The following is a 27,261-nucleotide window of genomic DNA, read 5'->3' as shown; positions in this document are numbered from 1 at the left end:
CTTGCCTAACAAAAACATAGTATATTTAATTACTTCAAATCAAAACTGATTATACTGTTGGCCTGTAACATATGGCACTATTCACATTGTTTGATATGGAACAGTCTGTTGCTAAGCAGCATGGTCAACAAAACATTTGCTCTGTGTGTGTGTGTGTGTGTGTACCCATGTGGTTATCTTCTTTAGAGAAACTCTCTGCTCTGTGCTCTGTGCTGAGATTGCCAATGGAGCTAGACAGGTGAGTAAACTCAGAGCTATTATTTTTCTGAATAGCATGGCTAGTCTGAGAATAGGTATAAATGAAACAGAAAAAAAGTATTTTTCTTAATAGACAAGGCACAGACAGTAGCGTATAGAGATAATCATACAGAAACAGCCTGGATTTTAATTCTTGGCCCATCACTAACTAGTTAAATGATCAAGCAAGTTACTTAATTTTGTATTTTAATTTCCTCATCTCTTCAGTGTAGCTCTTGGGTAGAGTATAGATTAGTTAGTAAATTATGAACATGAAGTCCTGGATTTGGATCCCACCACCCAAGTGAAAGCCAGACACGGTGGTACACTTCTGTAGCCCCAGAGCGACAGCAGAATCAGGTGATTCCATATGGGCTCTCTGGTCACCAGTCTAGACAAAACAGAGAGTTCCGGGTGCAGTGAGAGAACCCATCTCAAAAAACAAGGTAGAGAGCGATAAAGGAAGACATCCACTGTACTGGCCTGTGACCTCCACACAGACATGCAAAGGCAGGTGCGCACACACATGAACATACAAAGGAAAAGGTAATAAACAAACGGCACAATTGCTAAAGTTGGATACTGTGGCCTAAACATGTAAGCAATCTGTCCTCACCATTTCAGAGTCAGTAGAGGAGAAGGTCTGAAACCAACCTCCTGGCCACCCTACTTAGAGAAACCAACAGAATTCCCTAAATTTTCTTCTTCAAACTAATTAAAGTTGGGTTTTTGGTTTTGAAGTCCTAACAGCGCTAACTAGAGCTAGGTATGTCTCAACAGCAGAGCATGTGAAGACCACGGATTTTTGTCCCTAGCACTTCAAGGAGGAAATGAAGGAGGAAAAAGGGAGGGAGAAATAAGGACCCTCACAAAACAAATGGAAATGAAAACACACACGTGTGCACACATGTAAGCATATACATATGAAATACACATAATAAAACATGTATAAGCAATGGGTTAAACAATAAGTTTTCACTATTTATTATCATGGTACATACACACACAAAGGAAAGCAAATTTATTCTATGCCCCCAGATGAAAAATTAATATTCTATTTCTATTAATGTCCTATCAGACATTATTTTCAAGAAATGTCTACCAGACCATGTAGACTAAAGTACAGAACAGGAGGGAATATAGGTAAGACTGAGGAACTTGATTACACTATTATGGACTTCATATGTCATAGTAAGGGATTTAAACTTATACTTTGTTGAAAATAGAAATTCTTACTTTTATAAGTGTCATTTGTTTATTTATTCAGTAGACACTTAAAAGTACCTACTATTGTCAAGAACTACACTACAGTCTACACACATGACCGTTGCTTTTGGAATTTACTCTCTAGTAACTACTTAAAAAAAAAAAGAACTAGCCCTGGTAGCTGGGGGTAGGGGTGCATGCCTTTAATTGCAGCACTCAGGAGACAGAGGCAGATGAGTCTCTGAGTTCTGGCCAGCACCTAGTGATATAGTGAGTCTAAGCCAGCCAGGACTACACAGTGAAGCCTTGGCAACAAAACAAAACAAAACAAACACAGCACAGATGTCGGACAGAATTATGAACAGGGCTGTGATGACGGATGGGGCTCAGTGGCAGGTTGTCTAGCAAGGCCACAGCTCTAGGTTCAATGCTCTGGCCTTTAAGGTGCTCACAGTACACAAGCACAGCCTCAGTCTTGTCTACCTCTGAACACACATCCTCCTATAAAGACATTTTTCCTGAAGGAAAAAAAAAATTCCAGGGAGCAAAGCATTCAAAATTTAATGAAAAAGAAGACACCCACAGAAACAAATCATCCACAAATGAGTTTGGTTAACTGCTAACTTGAAAACTGTTATTCTAGAATCATAGACCCACTTGTTCACACATTCAGAAGTCCCGTAAAAGTACTAAACTCAAAGATATAATACGTACGCACAAGACGTGATGCAGACCCAGGTAGGTCCTGTGCTTGCTGCTGCAGTCTCTGTGAGGTCATAGAGCCTCTGCTCAGGGGATTTAGAGGGTCCTCTTCTCCTGGCATCCTCCATCCCTCTGGCTCCCCCACTCCCTTAGCTTCCTCTTCCATTGGGGTTACCTGAGTTAAAGACCAGTAGCATTTGGTTTTACTCTAAGTCCCTGAGCTATCTAGTCTCTGACTCCAGGTCACCCAAGCAGTATCAAGTATGGGTTCCATCTCGTGGGGTGGACCTTAAGGCAAATGGCATCGGTTGGTCACTCCACAGGCTTGTGCCACCGTTGCCCTAGCGTATTTTGCAGGCAGGACGGATTGTAGATCAGAGGATTTGTGGCTGGATTGGTGTTTCTCTTTTGGTAGCCTGTGGAGTACCTTCCCATACTAAAGACGCTTCGAGAACATGGTGGTGCTTCTCCCGGGACACTTTTCTTTCTGTTGGTATGCCTTGTCCAACTTCGATGTGATGTTTTTTGCTTCGTCTCATTATATTTTACTTGAAGAAAAGAAGAAGGAGGAAAAGAAGAAGACTGTTCTGATACCCTATAACCTGCACAGCAGTCTCACAGACTGGAGCACTAAGTAATCTCTACACGGTAAAATAGCTAATAAGGACTACAAGGTTAAGGACACAGGACTTAAATTCCAGCCTAACTCCAAAGCTTAAGATTTTAATTACCACGTTGTACAATAGATCAGTAGCACGTACATAATTTATAATACAGACTGAGTCCATTTTTTAAAAAGAAATATTATTATAGGAGCCAGTGAGATGGTCAGTGAGTAAAGGCACTTGCTACCAAGCCTAAGGACCTGAGTTCTATCCTGGGAACCCACATAAATATGAAAGGAGAAAACGAACTCCACAAAGTTGTTCTCTGACTTCTCCCCACACAATGAGGCAAAAATACACCCATACATATAAACACTTCACTCACCGTAAATATATGTAAAAGCAATTGTTATCCTAGCCTGATGTGAGGGAACACACCTGGAATCCCAGGAGTTGGAAGAGGAGAAAGGACTATGAGGAATTCAAGGTCAAGCTCAGCTACCTGGTGTGTCTGAGACCAAGCTGAACTACATGAGGCCCTGCGTCAAGCAAAGTAAACTGAGCACTGCTATTTCAGAGCAAACAAACCAACAATACAGAGTGAGAAATGACTCGAAAACTTCTTCAATTCTGAATTTTTTTTTTCAAAAATAGTGTTACTTTCACAAAACCCACAGTATAGGCAGTAAAACTAAGATGAAAAAATAAGTATCACTGAAATACATAAAAAATAAAACTAATTTTGTAATTGTTAAAATTTCAAGAACTTTAATAGAGTATTAAATGGCTAATCTTGGTTGTCAACTTAGATGCATCTGGCATCGCTAGAAGAGAAGCCTCTGGGCAGGTGTGTGAGGTATTTCCTGGAAGTGTTCAATGAGCAGAGAGATCCTCCCCTACAAGGCTGCTGTCTAGACATAAAGGGACCTACGCCACTGGTATTTGGCAGTTACCTTGCCCTTGATGGTAAGTACTCTACTCTTTTATTGCAACTGCCACTGTCGCTGCGGAAATACTGATATCAGAACCCAGCTGCTTTTGCTTTCCAGTGTGGACTGAAGACCAGAAGCTATCCAGGAGTCCTCTGGGCCTGCACTATCAGATTGAGATGACACAGGCACCCAGCCTCATGGACTGATCAGCTAGCTACCTGGGTTGACAGCCACTCCAGCATGCCACTGTTGGACTAGGTAGTATGCACTGTGGAAGCGAAGCTAATAAATCTTTGTAATGTATATTCATTCTATCAGTTCTGTGCCTCTAAAGAGCACTAATTAAAGGCCTGGATACATGGCTCAGTGGTTAAGAGCACGGACTGTTCTTCCAGAGGATCCAAGTTCAATTCCAGACACCCACATGGTGACTCAAAACCATCATCTCACTAGATACAGAAAAGGCCTTTGACAAAATAAAACACTCCTGCATGATAAAAGTCCAGCAGAGATTAGGGACACAAGGGACATACCTCAACATAATAAAGACAGTTTACAGTGAGCCCAGAGCGAACATCAAGATAAATGGAGTTACACTCAAGAAATTCCACTAAAATCAGGAACAAGACAAGGCTATCCACACTCTCCACACCTATTCAATACAGTAAGTGAAGTCTGAACTAGAGCGATATGACAACTAAAGGAGATCAAAGAGATACAATTTGGAAAGAAAGAAGTCAAGGTATTTTAATTTGCAGATGATATGATAGTATATATAAGTGACCCTAAACTCCCACCAGGAAACTCCTACAGCTGATAAACACTTTCAGCAAAGTTGCTGGATACAAAATTGACCCACAAAAATAAGTAGCCTTTATATATACAAACAACAAACAGTGCAAAAAGAAGCCAGAAAAACAACACTTTTCACAATAGCCTCAAATAATATAAAATATCTTGGGGTAACTCTAAATAAGCAAGTGAAAGACTTGGATAATAAACACTTTTAAGACATTGAAGAAAGAAATTGAAGAAGATATCAGAAAATAGAAACACATCCCATGCACATGGATGGGTAGGACTAACACAGTAAAAATGGCCTCCCTACCAAAGCGATCTACAGACTATGGTGATACATTGTATCAAGTAAAGCTTGCTTGAAGGTCAGAGGGCAAAGCCAGCCACTAGTTAGCCACAGAGACCAGGCAGTGGTGGCACACAACTTTAATCTCAGCACTCAGGAGGCAGAGGCAGATGGATCTCAGTGAGTTCAAGGACACCCTGGGCTACTCAAGACTGATCCAGTCTAAAAGAGAAACAGAGTCAGGCAATAGTGGCACACACCTTTGATCCCAGCACTAGGGAGGTGGAGACAGGAAGTGATATGGCTGGGTGGAGAAAGAAATGTAAGACAGGAGAAGATAGGAGCTCAGAGCCCTTTCAGGCTGAGGATTTCATAGAGTTAAGAACTCTAGTGGCTGGCTGCTCTGCTTCTCTGATCTTTCAGCTTGCACCTTGATATCTGGCTCCAGGTTTTTATTACGATCAATTAGGATTTGTGCTACAACAGATTCAATGTAATCCCTATCAAAATTCCAAGACAATTATTCACAGAACTTGAAAGAACAATTTTCAGCTTCCTAAAGAAAGACAAAAAACCCAGGATAACTAAAACAGTCCTGAATAATAAAAGAACTTCTGGAGGCATCACCATCTCCAATCTCAAATTGTACTCCAAAGCTATAGTAATAAAATCAGAACGGTATTGGCACAAAAACAGACACACTGATCAATATAATACAATTGAAAACCCAAAAATGAGTCCACACACCTATGGACAACTGATTTTTTATAACAAAGATAGAAATATACATTGGGGGAAAAGGCAACATCTTCAACAAACAGTGCTGGTCAAACTGAATAGCTGCTGCATGTAGAAGAATACAAATAGATCCAGACTTATCACCCTGCATAAAACTCAACTCCAAAATATCTCAAAGGCCTCACAAAGGCCAGACACACTGAATCTCATAAACGAGGAAGTGGAGAACAGCCTTGAACTCACTGGCACAGGAAAAGACTTCCAAAACAGAACAGTAATAGCACAGGCACTGTGGTGGTTTGGATAAGAATGGCCTCCACAAGCTCATATATTCAAATGCTTAGTCAACTATTTGTGGATTAGAAGGATCAGGAGGTACAGCCTTGTTGGAGTATGTATGGCCTTGTTGCAGGAATTATGTCACTGGGGGTGGGTACACCAGGCCAACTGAGTCTTGCTCTCCTCTCTGCCTACAAATAAGGATGATGTAGCTCTCAGCTACTGCTCCACCAACTGCTTGCATGCCATCATGATTCTCACCATGGTGATAATGGCCTAAACCTCAGAAACTGTAAGCAAGCCCCAATAAAATGCTTTCTTTTATGAGTTGCCTTGGTCTTGGTGTCTTCACAGCAAAAGAACAGTGACTAAGACAGACAGTAAGAACAACAATAAATGGGATCTAAGGAAACTGACAGCCTTATGCATAGCGAAGGACACTGTTGTGTGCTGTGGAATGTCATTCTGTATGCTGTGAATATATGTTGCTCTAATTGGTTGATAAATAAAGCTGGCCAATGGTGAGGCAGAATAAGTCAGGCAGGATATTCCAACTAGAGAGAGAGGAAGGAGAAAGACAGAGCAGAGGAGATGCTGCTAGCTGCCACCAGGAGAATCAAGATGTAAAGATACTGGTAAGCCACAAGCCATGTGGCAAAGTATAGATTTATAGAAATGAGTTAATTTAAGATGTAAGAGCTAGCTAAGGAGAAGCCTGAGCCATTAGGCCACATAGTTTAAAAATAATATAAACCTCTGTGTGTTTATTTGGGTCTGAGCAGCTGTGGGACTGCAAGACCACGAGAGCCAGGCAGGACCAGAGAAGACTTACAACTACACTTTACACTGTGTGAAGATAGGTCACTGTGATTAGTTTAATAAAAAACTAAACAGCCAATTGCTATGCAAGATTTTCAGGACAGAGAGATGGCAAGAAGGTGGAGTTGCCAAACAGACAGAGAAGAAAAAGAATGGGCAATACAGAGATGACGTAATAAAGCCACAAGGCAGAAAGTAAATTAACAGAAATGGGGTTAGGTTATAAGAGCTAGAGAAACAAGCCTAAGCTATTGACTAAGCTTTCATAATTAATATGTCTCTGTGTCATTTTTTGTGAGCTGGCGGCCCAAAGAAACATTCATTTACAGGATACCATTATTCAGACAAAATGACAGGCTACAGAATGGGAAAAGTTTTTTACCAAATACACATCTGATAGAGGGCTAATATGCAAAATATATAAGGAACTCAAAAATTGGGATATCAAGAAAAAAACTCAACTTAAAAGGGGGGTACAATCCAGATATGGTGGCATATGCTTTTATTCCCAGTACTCAGGAGGTAGAGGCAGGTGGATCTCTGTGAGGCCAGCCTGGTCTACAAAGAAAGTTCCAGGACAACCAGGGCTATATAGAGAAACAAAAAAGAAAAATGGGGTGCAGACCTAAGCAGAATTCTCAAAAGAAGACACTCAAATGGTTGAGAAATGCTTGACAGATCATGCTAGCAAAGATGTGAAGTAAGAACACTCATCCATTGCTGGTATAAGTACAAAGTTGTACAGCCACTATGGAAATTAGTATGGCAGTTCTTCAGCATCTTAGTTAGGGTAATTATTGCTGTGATGAAACACCATGACCAAAGTAACTTGGGAAGGAAATGGTTTATTCACTTACACTTCCATATCACAGTTCATTACCAAAGGGAATCAGAACAGCAAATCACACAGGGCAGGAACATGGAGGCAGAAGCTGTGCAGAAGCTAGGGAGGAATACTGATTACTGGCTTGCTTTTCATGGACTGCTCACCTGCTTTCTTATAGAACCAGGACCAGCAGCGCAGGAATGGCACCATCTATAGGACCTCCCCCATCATCACTAATTAAGAAAACATCCTAAGGCTTGCCTACAGCCCAATCTTATGCAGGCAAATTCTCAACTGAGGCTCCTTTCTCTCTGATGATTCTAGATTGTGTCAAGTTGACATAAAACTAGCCAGTACACTCAGCAAGATGGGACTCAATCTACCTTAAGATCCAGATATACTGCTGTGGTGGTCTGAAAGAGAACTGCCCCATAGGCTAATAGATTTGAATGCTTGGTTACCAGGGAGTGGTACTATTTGAAAGGAATAGGAAGGTGTGGCCTCGTTGGAGGAAGAGTGTCACTGGGAGTGGGCTTTGAAGCCCAGGCCAGTCCCAATATCTTTTTCTTCCCGCTGACTGCAGATCTGGATGTAGGACTCTCAGCTACCACATCTCCCTGCATGTCATCATGCTCCCTGCCATGAGGATAATGAAGTAAAACTATAATGAAGCCCCAGTTAAATGCATTTTAGTAGCAATGGTCATTGTTGTGGGAATTCGTTCCATTCGCCAATGGCTTTGGGGTACAAGCCCTAGGGCATGGCTTTGTCTGTGTACATGACCCCCTAAGAGCTGAGGGAGAGGACTCGTTCGCTCTCTTGGGTGGCCAGCACTGGATCAAGCGGTGTGGAGCAGCTTGCAGTTGGTTCCCACCACCCCTGGGGCAGAAGGACAGGACAGCAGCAGCCGGACCAGCAGAATCAGCAGTGGCATCTTCCTTGTTCTGCGCCAGTGAGTCTCTACCCCATTGCACCCCTTAATAAATTAATAATAGACCTCTGTGGATTGTCACATTAGGTCATGGTGTCTCATCACAACAACAGAAATCTGACGAAGACACAAGTTGGCACCAGGATGTTCCTGTAACAGACCTGACCATGCTGCTGCTTTGCAGAATGTGGACTTTCAGACCTTGGATTGGGAAAGCAGTTGAACACATTAAGCAGAGCCACAGGGCCACAGTACTAGGAAAGTGGAAGAGAGAAGTGCTGAGATTAATCGTGATCATGACAGCCACCTCAGGGGGTTTCAGAGGGGAAGAATATTAACAAGTGTCCTAGAGCCTGTTCTTGTGCTATTTCGGTGAAGAAAGTGGCTGATTTCTGCTTTTGTCCAAAAATCTTCCTGAGGCTAAATTGAAGAGTTTTGGTTTATTGGCACTGGCAGAAGAGATTTCAAGACAGCCTAATATTAACTCTGTTGTGTGATTATGAAGGAGTCACACTTATGCAGATCTGTAATAAAAAGGAGCAAGCTGAGCAAAGGAAAGTTTTTGTTTTAAGTAGTTTGAGGTAATAAGGAGCACCAGGGAGTGTAACAGAGCTAAATCGAGTGCTCAAGGAGATAAAAAGTTTAAAGAAAAGCCTGATGCTAAATGGAATAAAGAGAGTGGTGCCCTCAGGGCAAGACCCTACTCAGCTAAGCTTCCAACTTGTGGAAAGGAATTTTTTTAAAAAGTAGTGAAGGAAACCACTGCCAACAGAAAACTGTTGCAAATGTAATGGAAAGAGGGGGCCAAGTTCCAAGCCCAGCAAGCAGCAGAACTTGGCAGCTTCAGTCACATGGTTCTGGCTTTAGAGTCAAGAATAAAAGAAAGTGATTGTGGAATTTCCCTCCACAGTGAAGGAAAGCTGCTGAGGCAAGGCATGGGGCAGGGGTGTCCCTGCATGGAGGCCTAGAATGGCTATTGTATGAAGCTATGAAGCCTGAATTTTGTTGGAGACCCCAATGTTGGAGATGCCAGAGCCATGGAATACCTGACAAGGACAGCTGCAGATTGGGTGTGGAACCAGCCCCAGAGAGAGAAGTGTGTTACGGTCAACAAAGATGAAAGAGTTGGAGGTAGAGTCTGAAGGTAGAGTTTGCAGTGGGCCCTGCTGGTTGTAGTTCTTGCTTTGGTCCAGTGTGCCCATCTTCTTCCTTTTGGAATGGTAATGTATATTCTGTGCCATTGTATGCTGGAAGTATGTGATGTGCTTTTTGATTTTGATTTTTCAAGTATTACAGTTAAGTTATTACTGGGAGTCTCAGGAAAGACTTTGAACTTTGGACTTTTAAACAGTGTTGAGATTGTTATAAACAATGGCAACTTTTGAAATTAAACTAAATGCATTTTGAATTATGATACAGTATATGCCTATGGAGGTCAGGGAGTGGAACGTGGTGTTTGAAAGAGAATGACCCCTGCCAGCTTATAGATTTGAATGCTCGGCCACCAGGGAGTGGCACTGTTGAGAAGATTAGGAGGTGAGGCCTAGTTGGAGGAAATGTGTCACTGACGGTGGGCTCTGGGCTTTCCAAAGCCCAAGCCAGTCCCAGGGACTCTCTCTTCCTGCCGCCTGCATATCCAGATGTAGAACTCTCAATACCATGTCTGCCTGTGTGCTGCCATGCTCCCTGGGACAACAATGCACTAAACCCCTGAACTAAAGCAAGCCCCAGTTAAGTGCTCTCTTTTATAAGAATTGCTGTGGTCAGAGTGTCTTTTCACAGCAAAAGAACACTGACTAAGACACCATTCTTGGGTATATACTCAAAGGACACTACACCCTTCTACAGACACTTGTTCAACCATGTTCATTGTTGCTCTATTCATAATAGCCAGAAACTGGAAACAATCTAGATGACCACTAACAGATGACTGAATAAGGAAAATGTGGTACATTCACCCAATGGAATATAACACAGCCATTTTAAAAAAAAAAAAAATGAAATCATGAAATTTACAGGTAAATGGATGGGGCTAGAAAAAAAATCATTCTTAGTAAAGTGACCCAGACACAGAAAGACAAATACAGTATTTATTCATTTATATGTGGATGTTAGCTGTTGAGTCACTAATAAGCAAGGTACAACCTGTATAACCACAGAGATTTGATAGAGAGTAGGAGTAGAGGGAAGGAACAATACAATAGATAGCTATGGATGAATGGAGTGGGACAGATTGGAATGGGAGAATAAAATGGGGAGGGGGAAGGCAAGGGAAGAGAATACAGAGAGGGACAGCTAAAACTAAGGGCCATTTGAGATGTAGTATGGAAATCTAATACAGTAGACGCTTTCTATAATATGAAGGCAATCTAAATGTAATCTCCAAATAAGAGGGGAGACTGAGTCCCAACTAGACATCTCTCATCACCAAATGAAGCTTCAAGTACCAGAAAAGAGGTCACAACTAATTGAGTTGTTAGCTAAAGGGCCCCATGGAAACCGCCAAACAACCTAGGCTATTGCAAAGGCTGTAGGTTACTCTCCACAAACTAACAGTTAAGATCGTATTGCTGAAGACAACACCTACACAACTCATTGATCACAAAGATGTTGAACTGGTGCTACTTAGAGTCTCACTCCTACAGACTATTGGAGTCTCACTCCTACAGAATATTGGAGTCTCCCTCCTACAGACTATTGGAGTCTCACTCCTACAGACTATTGGAGTCTCACTCCTACAGACTATTGGAGTCTCACTCCTACAAACTAGTGTTCATGGTACCAGAAGGTACTCTGCATGCTCCCAAACAACAAAGATGAACACCAACTCAACTACAAACCCTTATATGTACAATAATGACCTTCCTGCAAGACATGCTGGTGCAACAGTACCACAAGACTTATAGGAGGAACCGACCAAGTCTGGTTGGATTTAAGGCCCACTCCATGAAATAGAACCCATCCCTGGCACTGCTTGGGTAGCCAAGAAACTGAAACTAGATAGGCCAGGGACCTAGTGTAAAGCCAAATACTACCGTCCTGCTAAGGAACATGGCAATAAAGTGACTCCTCATGACATTCTGCTGTACTCATAAACTAGTGCTCAGCCATCATCAGAGAAGATTCTTCCTGCAGCAGATGGGAACAAATACAGAGACTCCCAATCAGACAATGTGCACAGAGTAAGGGAACACACAACCCTAAATGGGGTGTCTCTATCAAACCCCTCCCCTCAGAGCTTAGAGAACCCAGCAGAAGAAGAGGCAGAAAGGGTATAAGAGCCAGAGGGGAGGGAGTACACCAAGGAAACAAGGCTTTCTAAACCCAGCACAACATATGAACTCACAGACTGAGGCAGCATGAACAGGACCTGCACAGACCTGCACTAAGTGGGGTCCCAGAGCTGAAGGAGAAGTGGACACATGCCCCCATCTCTGACTCAGAAACTATCTCTAATTGATAACTCCTTACAAATGAAAAATCAGTTCTCTCCAAGGGAGAAACAAATCACACTTAGGCCTCATGCCCAGCAGTAGATGGCCAACAAAATGAATTCGATGGCAGTTTTGGAAGTTCTTTTTCTCATAATGTGTGTCAGGGCATCTCTTTCTTAACCTCACAGATCCTTTGCATATATATTATGACTTCCAGTTTTGTGTTTTTATGGAATTCCTGTGGGGGGAAACGTGTGTGTGTGTGTGTGTGTGTGTGTGTGTGTGTGTGTGTGTGTGTGTGTCTGCATTTATATGTTTCCCATGCTTTTTCTTTGGCTCTTTTTTTTTCCCTGTTAGTTTGTTTAGTCCTGTTCTGATTTATTTGTTTTAGTTTTATTTTAATATTATTACTTAGATGTCTGTTTGTATTTTAAAATGAGAAGAAAAGGGTGTGGATTTGGAGGGGAGGAAAGGACAGGGGGAGTTGGGTAGAGGAAGGACATCAAAATCAGAAAATATTGTATGAAAAAAATCTATTATCAATAAAAGGGAAAAAAGAATATATGAGTAGTACATATTGTATTTGATGGGTATTTGAAAAAAGCAAGAAGACACAAAGTTGATTGTTATAGAGAAAGGGTGCATCTGGAAGAAATTGGGTAAGGGATGAATATGATAAAAACATATTGTACAAAATCCTCAAAAAACTAATAAAAAATTCTAAAGAGAAAATGAAAATTCATACACAATTTGTACATGAATGCACATAGCACCATTATTCATTGTCCACAAAAAGTAGAAATAACTCAAATGTCCATAAACTGAGTAGTGGGTAAATAAAAGATTGACTATCCATACAATTGAAGAGTATTCAGCCATTTAGAAAAAGGTAAAGTCCAAACATGTTATCGCATGAATGACTCTTGGAAATATTACTGTAAATGGAAAGAAGCCAGATCCGAGACTACATGCAATTGCTAACGATTCCATTCACAGGAAATATCCAGAACAGACTAGTCCATGGAGATGGGAACTAGATTAGTGGTTATCTGAGAAGGGGTAATGAAGGGAACTACTTAATGTGCTGTGTGTTCAAGGACACCACCAGCATGGAGACACACATGGTTAATCTCAATACCAACCATAGAAGACCTGGAGGTCTGTATAGACAGGCAGTGACGAGGTCATGTGGTTGGGTTTACAATCAATGAGAAGGCAGAAAAAAAAAGTCAATAAAAAAGGACAAACACCGAGGAAGTAGGCCTCTTGCGGCAGTGAAGGGTAAGAAAGGGTTTTTAACTCTTAACTACTGCTCTGACCTCTTGGGCTTTGAACTCTGCATTTGGCTGTGTTTCTTATTTAACAAGACAGTTACAGTAATTGGAAACTGTGGTAGTTTGAATGTAATTGGCCCCATAGCTCACAGAGAATGGCACTATTAGGAGGTGTGGCTTTGTTGGAGTGCATGTGGCCTTGGAGGAAGTGTGTCACTGCAGGGGTGGGCTTTGAGGTCTCCTTTGCTCAAGCTATGCTCAGTGCAGTAGACGGTTCACTTCCTGTTGCCTGCAGATCAAGATGTAGCTCTCTCAGCTCCTTCTCCAGCACCATGTCTGCCTGCACACCATCATGTGCTGCCATGACAATAATGGACTAAACCTCTGAACTGTAAGTCACCCAAACTAAATGTTTTCCTTTATAAGAGCTGCTGTGGTGTCTCTTCATGGCAACAGAAACCCTAAGACAGAAGTTAACATAATTTTCTGAATTGTATATACAAGAGTCCTTTAAACTAAGTATTATAAACTGATTTTATAGATATTAAAACTATGACTTAGAGAAATAAGACAAAATTCACGTCTTGTTCATTGTTATATCCTTAGTGGTTGGTAAAAATATCATATAATGAACTAAGTTTGATTAACAGATTGTTGAATTCATTTATTAAGTTGATAATTTGGTTTTTTACTTTACAGCCTATCAGATTTTCAGGCTTTCCTTTTGTATATTTTTATTTTTCTTTACACTTTACAGTCCATAAATAGACATTACCAAAGTCTGACCAGAGCTAGAGACATAGCTCAGGGGCAGGTATGCACAAGACCCTGGGTTCAACGTCAAGCACATAACCAAAGTAAAATATAAGATAAATAAAAAAAGATCTTACCAGTAATATACACCTTAATATACATTATTACATCACAGGGTCTACATTTTACATTAACCTATATTAATATTCCTTTCTTACTTTTATTCTTAACTTTACGGATAATGTCTGTCTCTTCTATCATAAAGCACATTTTTAAAAGTATCTAAAATAAAGTTTAAAGCTTTTCCTTTTTCAACCACTGCATTGGATCCCATACCCGAAGAAGTGCCTTTGTGTGCTGCTGCTGGGACACAACCAGGAGAATACTTCTCAGAGCTTAAACATAAAAACAGGACATCAAGGTGTTTCTGCAGTTACAGTCTCAGAACAGAAGGCTACACCAAACACAACTGAGCTACCCAAATAACCCAGTGAGACACACTGCAGTCAGAGGTGACACAACATTGTTTGTTCGTTGCTTTTTCTACTTCCGGTTGACTCTCGGTTACTGTTGTACCAGGAGAGGACCAACCCTGGGAAGACAGGTCATGCCTGCTGTGTCAGCATCTGCTTGTGTGTGCTGACACAAGAAACACAAGCCCTCCATGGGAATAAGAGACAGTTTCTGCTGGAGCCAAATATGAGTGATCATGACCCAAGAATGAAAACACTTTAGGTTATCTGAAATTTCATGTTCTTATACATTAATAACCAATTCCTGACATTTTCGTAGTAACTGAGTAAAGAAAATCACAAGACATGGCTTAAACACCTTGGTGAAACATGAGATAGGTGGGTTTCAGTGACAGACGTCCTCTCCTGACAGTCTTAGCTTGGAGGTGGTGAAAATGAGTGGTCTACTAAGTGGTCTACATTACAAAGGGTTTCAAACCTGCCAGTCACAGAATGGTCAACACTGAAGAAGGCAATGATAGTCTTCCTGATTGGACTTATTTATTTTATTTTATGGGTCTGAGGAGAGCTTGGCCTGCACATATACTTGTATGCCCTGGGCATGTCATGCCGAGCCAAATGAGAAGAGAGTCAGATGCCCTGGGTCTGGAGTTATAGATGGTTACCAAGGTGTGATAACCCTGTGGGTGCTGGGAACCGAACCCTGGTCCTCTGCACCTGCAGTAAATGCTCTTAATCACGGAGCCATCGTGCCAGCCTCCTAACAAGCAGTTATTAAAGGGGTTGTGAGGGCCCACGATAAACTGTCCTTAGGTTCTGGACCTGCTATACTCCAGCCCCGCCACATCACTCAAGTTCTAGTCAGCTGGGCAAACCTGTAGAACATTCAGTACAAAGTGTGGCTTCTTTCCAGGAACTTTTACTGACATTTGTTTGACTGCTTTCCTTTGGTTTGGTTTTGCTTTGTTTCTCTTGTAGTACTGAGGATCAAACCTGGAGTCTTGCATAAACTAAAACCGTTCTACTGATGGACTACATTCCCAGCCTGTAGTTTATTAAGAAAGGTCTCAGGATGTAATAGTCTCACTTAGAACATACTATAGCCTAAACTGGCTTCAAAATCAAAATCTTCTTGCATAACTCCTGGAGTTCTGAGGTACCAGGGCTCTAGCCATGAGCCACAGTGCTCAGCTTTAGCTTTTAGCATACTCCTTACTACTATGAATTAACTAATCACCCAGTGCTGTTGGCTACCAGACTACTGAAACAATAGACCCCAATGGATTGGAATCTTCTACGAACCTCGTGCTGGGGGAAAGGAAAAGCTGAAGTTCTCATGCCAGCCTGAGGAGGAACTTGTCTCCAAGGGATGGGCCTCATCACAACAGTCTTCAGTTCAGACTGAAGCAGAGACACTGATGGGAACGATGGGGCGGGGGAGACCATACTGCTTAGCAATGTGCACTTCTGCCCTCTACACCGAGGCCGCCTGTCCTTCCCCAAATGGACCTCTTTCCTTGCCTTCTTCCTAATGCGGCCACGCTGAATAACCCCTCCTCTGCCTCGCACTATTACTGTCACCAACTGGCATCCTGAGAATGGGTGGCCAAGCCTAGCTTTATTAGGGCTGCCATGACACAGTATTTGTCCCTAAAAATTCCAGTAACAATATTCAATAAACTAATGGACATAAAGCAAAATTCCCCCACTCTTCCATACATTTAGCTCCTTCTCAACTTTTCTCCACATGTCATTTTATTATTTCTCTTTCTAGGTTTGATCCATTCAGAGACTCATTAAATATGAACCCCACTCATCCTGTCGTATTTAACTACTAAAGTCTAACCCATCACCCACTGCTAGACCTATCATTAATCAAATACACCAGATTACTGCTTCACTGTTTGGCAAGAACTGAAGGTGAGAAAGCAGACCAGATGGCCCAAGTTTACCATTGCATCCTGAAGCCTCGCCAAAAGCTAATGTTGAATTTGGCAAACCTCTGTTGGTACTCAGAGCATTTCATTTGACTGTAATCAACGCAGTAATGAGGTTAAACACAACAGGATTAAAATCCTGGGGATACATTTGAACCTGGTCTGCACTTAAAGAATTAATCATCATATTTCTACACAACAATTCTGCTATTTTCTAACGCAGTATTCAAAACTCTGAATGTAGGTAAAGATAAGGCTTTTCTAGCAGTGCAGCTCATTATTAAATAATGTAAAAATAATTAAGGACAATTGATACCCTGCAAGCAAGTAAGGAGGAAGCATTTATACTACCAATCCACACACTGCTCCTGCTAGCCTAATCTCTACTCTAGCTAATTCTCACAAACTAGAATAAAATTTTATGACAGAGATTTCTGACATTCAGAGATGGTTAAGATATCTGGATTCTAGCTACAACTTAGAGTTGTTTCTGTTTAGTCCTTTAAAACGGTACCAAAAAATGATGTGATAATGCTTAAAACAATTAGACATAACTTCACATGAAAGTGCTACATAATTTCTATTCAAAGTTTCCTTTAAAAAGATCTTTTAGGCGGTAGGAGGCAGGAGTAAAATGAATATGTCAAACGAAAGATGAATAATTTTTCTTGATTATTTAAAGTGGAATAAGCAAGTCTTTTTTTTCCCTGCTCTGTGAAAGAGCTGACAGTAAGTATTTTGTTGTTGTTGTTTTTCTGGATTACAAATCAAAATTAAGGATGCTATGTGGTGCTAGCATTCCACAAAATTTCTTTTGGAGACAGCAGCCAAGGCTTTCCCCTGAACGTCTGATCCTCCTGCTGTCGCCTTCCAAGAGCTACGATGCAGGTATGTGCCACCATGCACAGCTTGTTCTATTAAATTCTTACTGAGTGTAAAGAACCTGTCTACATAAAGAAACAGTGGAACTCTCTCAGGAGGTGATAACACCTCACTGAACTGGATTCAGAGCTAGTATTCAAAATCACCCAAATTAACTGCAAATGTTCATCTGTTAATCTGTGATATGAGTTTATATATTTCACACATGTAAAAATATCAGATGCTGGTGTCAATCCATCACTTACACACAGAGATACGTCCCACCCATGGTTAGCAAATGCTTGTGCATGTGAGCGTGTGCCCATATTCATGTGCCTTTCAAAGCTAGGTCAATATTAGGAGTCTTTCTTCTCTATTGCAGTCCACCTTTTTTTATTTTTATTTTTTGAGATAGGATCTCTCACTGAAGCAGCCTGGTGGCTGACCAGAGCTCCTGGGATCCTCCTGTCTCAGTCTTTCTACTACGGAGGTTCTAGCACCTGGCACCGTGCCCGCTGGAGGCCCGGGGACAAAACACAAACCCTTAGCTTACAGAGCACGCACTCACTGAGTGAGCCACCCCTCAGGCCTCAAGAATGTGATTCTCAGTGACGACACCCTGCCTTAGTGAATAAAGCAGAACTGACTGAATTTTCCCTTGGATTTGCCTTTCATCATGTTGTGACATTCCAGACTACAGTTGAGTGGACAGCTCTTTATTTACAATTAAATAAATTTTGAGATCTTATTTCCACTAGAATCATCATATAAAAATGCTATTAAAAGTATACTTTGAGCTCAAAATTCTATACACTAAAATTCCAACAATAACGCTCACTATTTGCTTTAACTACTGACAGCACGAGAAGCATGTAAAGTACTGACATTACTTGTGCTTGCTGTGGTTTGAATACAGTGTGACCTCTATATGCTCGTGGGTGTGAACACCAGCTCTACAGCTGGTAGTATGGTTTGAATACAGTGTGACCTCTATATGCTCGTGGGTGTGAACATCTGCTCTGCAGCTGGTAGTGTGGTTTGAATACAGTGTGACCTCTATGTGCTCGTGGGTGTGAACACCAGCTCTACAGCTGGTAGTGTGGTTTGAATACAGTGTGACCTCTATATGCTCGTGGGTGTGAACACCTGCTCCGCAGCTGGCAGTGTGGTTTGAATACAGTGTGACCTCCATGTGCTCGTGGGTGTGAACACCTGCTCCGCAGCTGGCAGTGCTGACTGGTGAGGATGTAGAGAATTACTGAAGGAAGGTGGCAGAAGGAAGATGCTTTGATGTTCTGTAGTCTGACCTCACTTCCTGTTCATTCTCTGCTTCCTGCCCACCTTCAGGAAGTGACCAACTGACCTGCTCCCCCCCCACGCCCACCCGCTGCCATGTACTCTCACCATGGTGAAATAAATATAAGCTGTGGACCTGTAAGCCGTCATAAACCGTCTAAGGCACTTCTGTTGGGTATCTGGGTACAGCAATAACGAAAGTAATGAACAGGATAGCAACTGTTATTTGTCTTTGAAGTGACCACTCCACAGTGATGGTGAGTCAATTTGAAAAGACAACCTCTACGTTTAACAAAGAAGTATATTTTTGTCTATATGTGGAAATTTTATCAATTCCACAGGAAAAGCAAGTATACAAAGCCATTGTGTTCTACACCGTAATTAAAGACATTTTCACACAAATGTTTCCTAAGTCACTAGCCTTCTATGACAGAATAAGTCAAGGCACTCGGTCTCTACTTTACCAAAATGCACAGAACTGGTCATCATTAAGGTGACAACAGAATGAAGTTCACTGTCACATTACCAGTTCAATAGCATACGATGACTCAAATGTTTTCTACAGAATGCAGCCTTAGAAACAACACAATAAATGTCCATGACTTAAGTTCCTTCTATTTGCACAAACTATAGATTTGTAGAAACTAACATTTTTTCGCTCCATAATACAAATTTCAACAGATTCTGCTCCAAGTTCTACTAAATTAATGCTTTCTAAAATTCCTTTAAAATAGCTTGGCCTCTGGTTATTACACAATGATTATTCATGTGAACACCTCAAAGGAACAACAGAAAAGTCTGACAGCACTCATCAACTCAACAGGAACCATTAAAAACCACTAGACAAAGAAGACTTTCTACCATTATTTTTCATTAACTACCAGATCGTCCTCAACCCCGAGAAATTACTCTCACCCAAAATTTAAGAGGTTCAAGCAAGTTTATTTTATCTAGGCCCATCTTATTTCAATTTCTTTGGTTAAATGGAATTTTAGGAGCTCACCATAAGTGGACTTGTTTTGCTAACAATTAAGTCACTCAGAAACTTGCTTTGGTCATAGCCTTGTTTTTACTTTTATTTTTTTTATCTTGGAAAAGAAAATCTGTAATAACAGTATATCTCATTTTAAATTTCCTAAGTCCCTTAGCTGAAAATACTGTAAGAGATGCTTAGCCAAGAAAGGTCAATGTACATTACTTTCTTTTAAGTATAATTACAACATCAATAACATATAAATCCAATATTTTGTCATCTAATTTTATAACAAAATAATCTATGTTCAACTGTGCTTTTTTATATTTATGTATTTTATGTGTATGTGTTTGCCCAAAATGCATATGTATGCACCACATGCATGCAGGAGCCCTGGGTGATAGAAAGGGGCATCAAATCCCCTTAAACCCTCCAGCCCTTCTCTTGTAACAGTCATTATTACTGTGTGGGGGACAGGAGGAGACATGCATGCCATGGGCCACATGTGGGAGTCAGAGGACAATTTTGTGGAGTTGGTTCTCTACTTCCACTCAGTGAGTTCCAGAGATTAAGCTCAGGTCATCAGACTTGTATTGTATAAGCAAAATTCCTTTATCTGCTCAACTATCTTGCTAACTCTCAACTGTATTTTAAAAAGCATAAATAGCATGTGGGCAAGAGGGATGGCTCAGTGGTTAAGAGCACTTGCTGCTCTTGCAGGCCTCCAGTTCAGTTCCCAGCACCCACGTTAGGTGGCTCCTAACTGCCTGTAACCCTGGCTCCAGGAATGTGATACCCTCTACTGATCTACACCAGCACCAGGCATGTAAGTAGTGCATACACATACATAGAGGCATTCACACAGATTCATAAAGTAAATATCTCTTTTTAAAAACCGCATGGGACATCTTCCCTTCTGATGGAGCATTCTCTGATAACTAGAAAATAAATAAACCAACTGTCACAGCGCAGCACGATCATTACACTCCAAATGCGATTGAATTATAACTGCACCACTGCTATTTGTAGTGGCCCAAACAGCTGGTCACTGTCCCAACTGCTCAATTCTACCATTATGATGTCAAAGTGGCCATAATGTACAAACCAACATACAGGACTCTGTTCCGATAACATTAGAATTGAAATTCCATGTTTTTCATAAACCTTATTGTTCCTTTGAGTTTTTAAAACAACTGAAGATGTAACTGCTCACAGAGAACAGATCAGATTTGGCCTATGAACATTTGCTGGCTCCTGAAAAAAAAAACCAATTAATGAAGGTAGAAATGGAGATCAAAACATGTTAGAAAATGTTATTTCTCACTCCTAGAACTAAATCGCAGACCTACAAAGTCATAATTCTGTGATGTAGCATGTGTGATGTATATTTGAATGAAATGGAGGGATCATATTTGTTGACAACAAAATACCAGAAAGTTAAATAAGATGACCTAACTGGGATCATAGTAAAGCTATTTCCTTCAGCTACAGCTGGATAGATATGCCACTATAACTTGAGGAAGAGTTAGACATGAGTAACAGAAGCATATGATAATATGTACATATTCTTGTACTTGATTATACATATTTATACCTAAAATTAATTTCAATTACTTATTGAACACTACAAAGTGTGCCACTTCTAGCCTATTTTTTTCTTGTCATGTGACATAAGATACAGACCCCTCTGGGCTACTGTTAAGAAGGACAGAAAGTAAATAATTAGCAATGGAAAATATGACAGCTACGCTTTAAATATTTCATGTCTTCTTGCTAAACTTTCACAACCTTCAAGGTAGTATGTCCCTATGGACATTAATAGATGGCAGAAGAAATGTTCCAGCTCAAAAAGGTATGCTTCCAAAAATCTGGACTGTCGGTCTGAATCTAAAAAAGCCAACCAGCATCAAGTGACCATTCTGTCCAAAGTACAATATTTTCCCCTCAAGTTTTTAACTGATTTTAGATGATACTAAGTAGTATTCTAAGTGTGTCTTCTGTAGCAGATACAAATGTAAAGTCATAATATAAAACAATGATACTGGAATGTATGCTGTTGAAACTCTTCTTAGTGTTCTTAGCTCATTAATCACATAAAATATGAAATCACTGATACTGTATGTAAAAAGGTAGGTAAAGTTCCGATAATCCTCTAAGTAAGGGTAAGAAAGCGTCACAGAGAAAATCGAGGCTGGCGAGAACTTTGGGCTATAGAGAAGGGAGCGGGAGCCGGGAGGGGATGACCTGACCTACACAGGACCCACTTCCACTCCCCTTTACCACCGCACACTCTCAGTGGAGGCTTCCAACTGCATTTTCTGAAAACCAACTCAGTATCTGAATAAATTTAGTTTGCCTAACTAGAAACATCAAAGAATTTCTGGACTGTGATAACCATGTTTCTATAGATTGCCACTAATAGTAACATGTCAACAAATAGCATGCATTTATTCATTTACCTACCCAACAAAAATGATTTCAAACTATGTGATAAAATAAAAGGATCAAATATCCTGGGCACAGCGAATTCTTAAAAGGAGAGACACAAATCAATCGGCAGTCATAGAGTAAGTAAACGACAGAGAACACAGTCCCTTCTGGGTTATATGCTATTACTTAATAGACTTAAATAAATCAAATCCTTTATAGGAAAAAATGAATTTTAAAAGATCCTACTTGAACAACTACTAAAAAGTTTAAAAAAAAAAAACTCATTAGAGAAAATAGCCAGTGCCTATTATATTTATATTTAAAAGCTAGTAAGTACAGTTTTTTCCAATTAAATTTTAACTTTTACCCAAATTCTCAAATATCTTCTGTTCTCAAACTTATTTTGTACATTTCTAAAAGTATCTTGGTAATTTACTTTGAAACAGTACTGCTATGTTGTTCATTCTGGTCTCAAACTCCCGGTCTCAAGCAACCATCTTACATCACCTCTGACATCCTGGGATTACAGGCACATATTCCCAAGTCTGTAATTGTAATATAATTCATCAATCTCTTCCTTTATGATCAATTTCTTTCTCTGCTCCTCTAAAAGAGTGTCTGACTATTTTGGGGTCTTTGCATTTCCATGTAAATTTTAGAATCAGTCTATCATTTAAAGTAAATGTTTTTTGTTTACATTTGCTACATTTTGCTAAAATTTTCAACAAGTTAAAACTGAATTTAGGGAGAATTCACTTTTTAATAGCATGGAGACTCCAATCTACCAACATTATAAATCTCAAATTTCTCTAAATAAAGTATTATAATTTGGGTGTTGAAAGATTATAAACCTTTACTTAGATTTCTTTCTACTCTTTTGATGCAAATCACATATGCTAAACTCATTATTTCCAGGTGGGATTTGTTTGTTTGTTTAAGATTTATCTCAGTGTTTTAAGTGATGTGCAGGGGTGTGTGCCTGCGTTTGGGATATATACCTAAGTTTTGGTGCCCATGGAAGCCATAGGCAACAGACCCCTAGAGCTGGGGTTACAGACAGTTGTGAGCAGTCTGATGTGGGTACTGGACCAAATTCGGGTTCTCTGGGAGAGTAGCATGTGCTCTTAACCTCTGAGCCATCTCTCAAGCCCCTCAAATGTTGTTTTTGATATAAAAATACATTCTTTTCATAACTATTGACTATATCATGAAGCCGTGATAAAATTCTTAACTTTAAAGTGTATCTGTGGTTGTTTTTTTTTTTTTTTAATTCACTGCATACCAACATGTGTCAATGAAAGCTATATTGTTTTCCCAATTCTAACTGATGTATTTCTCTTCTGACCTTTCTGTACTGGTGAATACTCAATGAAATCACTGACACTAGGATATTTTTGTATTACTTTGTATACAAAAATATTTCTGTCAATTTCTAGTTCACTGAGGTTTGTTTTTTTTTTTTTAATCAAACGCCTAATAGATTTACCCAGCCCATTTCCTGCATGTAATGATATTACCACAGTTTTCTCTGCCTTTATTCTGTTAATGTTGTCGATTACACTGATTTTCAAACATTTAACTAACTTATAGGTCTTGGGAATATATAAATTTGTGTTCTCTAATATTTTTAATTTCTTGTTATTTGCTACTAATTCCTGCCTTTTTAATATTTACATTTATATTCTTGAATAAAATTTTGTCTATAAACTTTTCTTTCTAATAATCTCAATTCTTAGCATAAATGTTATGATGGTGTTATAAAATAAATTATTTTTGTTAATTCCTACAAAGTTATTTTAACATCATTTTATTTTTTAACCTTTCCATATTCTTATATTTTCAATATCTATATGAGGCTTTAAACACATTTCTTATACATAGCAGATAAGTAGAGTCAGATTTTTATCCAGTCTATCAATAATTTATAACAATGTATTTACATTTGTTTGATTATTTGATTTTGAGACCTTCGGTCGGTCTAGAATTCACAGGTAAATCATCTTACCTCATCATCCCAAGGGCAGACTACAGGGGTGCACCACCGTGCCAGGAAACACACATTGAATTCTCTAACCAATCTGAGTTCCAAACTATTTTACCACTTGTTCTCAGTGCCCCGTGCCTATTCCGTCTCCTTTCTTCTCGTATTCAATTGACTGCACTTTCTGGTTCACCTATGCATAAGTCTGAGAGTTATACACCCTGCGACTGTCATTCTAAATAAACTCACCAATTACCCTATGTATCGACTTACTAACCTAGCATATATGTTAACTTCTTCCTGACAACATGATTTAAACCACTTAACTCATTCACCTGTCTTATTGTATGGGTGCAGTGTTGATAACATTTCACCCCAATATCATCATACTTGTTCACATTGTCAATTTAAACTTCCATTTTTTTCAACTTTTTTTTATTGATTTCTGGCCTTCCACCTAAGATCATTTTCCCTAATATTTCCTTATATGGGAAGCTGTGACATATTTCAGCTATTGTATTTCTGAATTGTCCTTTAATCTGCCTTCTCAGGGGGATGTTTTTACAGAACATTAAGTTGGGTTGTTTTCTGTTTTCGTCAAGCTGGGAGAATGCCATAGACGCCCACTGCTAGAACAGCAAGCAGGTCCCGGAGCCCAGTGGTTGGAGCAGCCTGAGTAACACAGACCCACCTCTTTTTTAAAGATCATTTTCCTTTTCCCTCATTACTTTGAAGACATCATTCCAGGCTTACACTCCCATTTTTCTGCTGAGAATCGATGTAGATTTTATGGGGGACACTTTGAAAGTTGGTGTTTTTCTGCTCTGAAAGTTTACAATTTGTGTGTGGCGGAAGTGGGGTTGCATTTATTAAGAAAAGCCTACTTAACAACGTTTTCCTTAGGCTTAGCTTTCCTGGGTCTGTAAAACTGCCAATCACTGTCTTGGTGCTCATCAGTGCGGGATGTCTCAGCCGTGACCTCTTCAGACTGAGTTTGCTGTGCTTTCTGCCCCTCCTGAAAGCCCAGCTGCGAGTGCTGTCTCATATTTTACCTTTCTCCTTTTTCCTCCCTCATATTATATTTCCATGTTTTACTAGACATATTTCCCCCTAACCTTGCAGTTAACTATTTTTCTGTTACCTAAAACATTATAAAATTCATTCAGTGAGTTCTTGACTTCATACTGCTGTTTTCCATTTCCATATATTTTTCTTTATCATATCCAGTTCCCTGCCAAAATCCTCATTCTTGTATTTTGCTAATTTAAATACATTTATTTTCTAAGTCAGTGCCTAAGAACTCCATCATCAGAATCTTGTGTTATGCTGTCCCTTAGTTTCAGTTTTATGTTTGTCTCCTATATGTTTATTTTTATATTTGTAAGACATAATATATTTTAATAATTTTAATAATTTATTTGTTTTATGTGTATGAATTTTATTTGTTTTACGTGTATGAATTTTATTTGTTTTATGTGTATGAATTTTATTTGTTTTACGTGTATGAATGTTTTTCCTGCATGTATGTCTGTGCACCTTGTGTGCCTGGAACTCACAGAGTTCACAAGAGGGTGTCAGATTCTGTCAAACTGGAGTTAGAGATGATTGTAAGTCACCATGTGGTGCTGGCAAATAAGCCCCGTTCCTCAGCCAATGATCTTTACCACTAAGCCATCTCTCAGGCACTCACATATATATATTAATGGTAGAAATTTTTTTTTAAAGATTTATTTATTTATTTATTATATATACAGTATTCTGCCTGCATGTGTCCCAGCAGGCCAGAAGAGGGCACCAGATCCCATTACAGATGGTTGTGAGCCACAATGTGGTTGCTGGGAATTGAACTCAGGACCTCTGGAAGAGCAGTCGGTGCTCTTAACCACTGAGCCATCTCTCCAGCCCCCTAGAAATTTTTGAGACTATGCATGATACTACTTTCTGCCAGGAAGGACTGATCCTGCTTTGACTAGTGAGTAGATTCATTTAACAATCCTGGACGTCTATAATCTAATCAAGATTAGAGTTCAGCTTTGTTGTATAAGTAGACTTTTGTTGAAATTGGGTCTCATGTAAGCCAGGCTGGCTTTGAACTCATAGGATGATGTTGAGCTCCTGATCCTCCTGCTTTTACCCCCCAAGTGCTGCAATTACAGATGTACACCACACCATGGATATTAGATGGCATTAGGCCATTCTCTTTCTGATTCATCCTCACCACTAAAGAGTAGACCTCAAGGTCCCAGCCCAAAGCTTAGGGATTAACCAGTCTTCCTATCAGTAAATCCTACTCCAAACTAGCTGTATTAGATCAAATTCCTTATTATGTCAAAAGCTCTTCTGAATTTCTCAGGCTCTTGGCCACCTTTACTGGAAACACATCTCCGCAGGGAAAGAAGCCTGACATCCCAGCTCACCTTTTGGGTTTCCTTCTTCTCCGGGTCTTGTTCCCACAGTCGTCACTGCTGGGTTAGCTCTCTGATACTCTCAAACAGATGAATTTTATATTTGATCCAGTTTGTCTAGTTGCTCTCTGTAGAGGGTTAGTCCAAATTGCCTAATCCACCATCATCAGAAGTGCACCTCTCAACTTTGCTCATCTGTAAAATGAGGATAATAGTGACAACTCCCTCCATCTGCAACATGAGGAGAACAATGACAACTTCCTCAAAAGTACTACTCAAAGAGATCAGAGAGGCAATTACATATCAAGTGCACAAGCACTTTGGGCCATAATTTTGAGCTACCTACTGCTAGTCTAAAATAGCCCTGAATAAAAAATAACCTGTGATTTTTTTTTTTTGCTTGCCTAGTAATCATTCTTTTATAGTTCAAATTTTCTTTGAGAAGCTAGTACTTGATTATTAAATGCAATGGTATGTTTAGTATTTAGTTATTAAGTACAATAACATTGTAGTTTTCAATTGTCCAGATCTTCTCTGTCCAAGGGTGAGCAACTAACCCAATCTAGAGCAGACAATCTATCTGATAATACAAACCGGAAGCAACAGATGCCGGAGTTGGTCAACATATGTAAGAGGCAGCACTCTGAAGAGGCCACCTATAAATTTTACAAACTAGCTATTCAGAGATGATCCTTTAATTTGTCTTTTTTCAAGGCATAGTTATTCAACTTTTCTGAGATCTAATGAACTTATAACAAATGTATTTTCTACTTGATGTTAAGCAATGTCATTGTGGTGGTTTGAATAGAGAATGGCCCTATAGACTCACGTGTTTGAATGCTTAGCTCATAGAGAATGGCACTATTAGGAGGTGTGGCCTAGCTGGAGCAAGAGTGTGACTGTGGAGGTAGGCTCTGAGGTCTTACATGCTCAAGCTATGCCCACTGTGACACACAGTTTCCTTCTGCTGCCTACAGATCAAGATGCAGACCTCTCAGTTCCTTCTCCAACAGCATGTCTGCCTGCTTACCACTGTGTCCTGCCATGATGATAATGAACTAAACCTCTGAAACTGTAGGCCAGCT

At 40.0% G+C, this 27,261-nt stretch overlaps 1 protein-coding gene across 39 annotated transcripts in view; it reads right to left on the bottom strand.

Moving 5' to 3' along the window:
- The window catches only part of Rims2 (regulating synaptic membrane exocytosis 2), a 472,086-nt gene that overhangs the window by 411,034 nt on the left and 33,791 nt on the right, over nt 1–27,261 (bottom strand). For 2 of the 39 annotated variants that reach the window (XM_037197767.1, XM_037197768.1), the window contains exon 1: nt 26,189–27,168. The exons of the other annotated variants lie outside the window; for them this stretch is intronic. The gene's annotated coding sequence lies outside the window, so the exon portion shown is untranslated. Of the gene's footprint in view, nt 1–26,188; nt 27,169–27,261 lie in introns of those variants that run through there. 39 annotated transcript variants of the gene reach the window in all.

The sequence above is a fragment of the Peromyscus leucopus genome, chromosome 20 (genome assembly GCF_004664715.2).
Source record: "Peromyscus leucopus breed LL Stock chromosome 20, UCI_PerLeu_2.1, whole genome shotgun sequence".
NCBI lineage: Eukaryota > Metazoa > Chordata > Mammalia > Rodentia > Cricetidae > Peromyscus > Peromyscus leucopus.
Note: the sequence above shows the minus strand (reverse complement) of the source record. Positions and strands in the feature narration are given on the sequence as shown.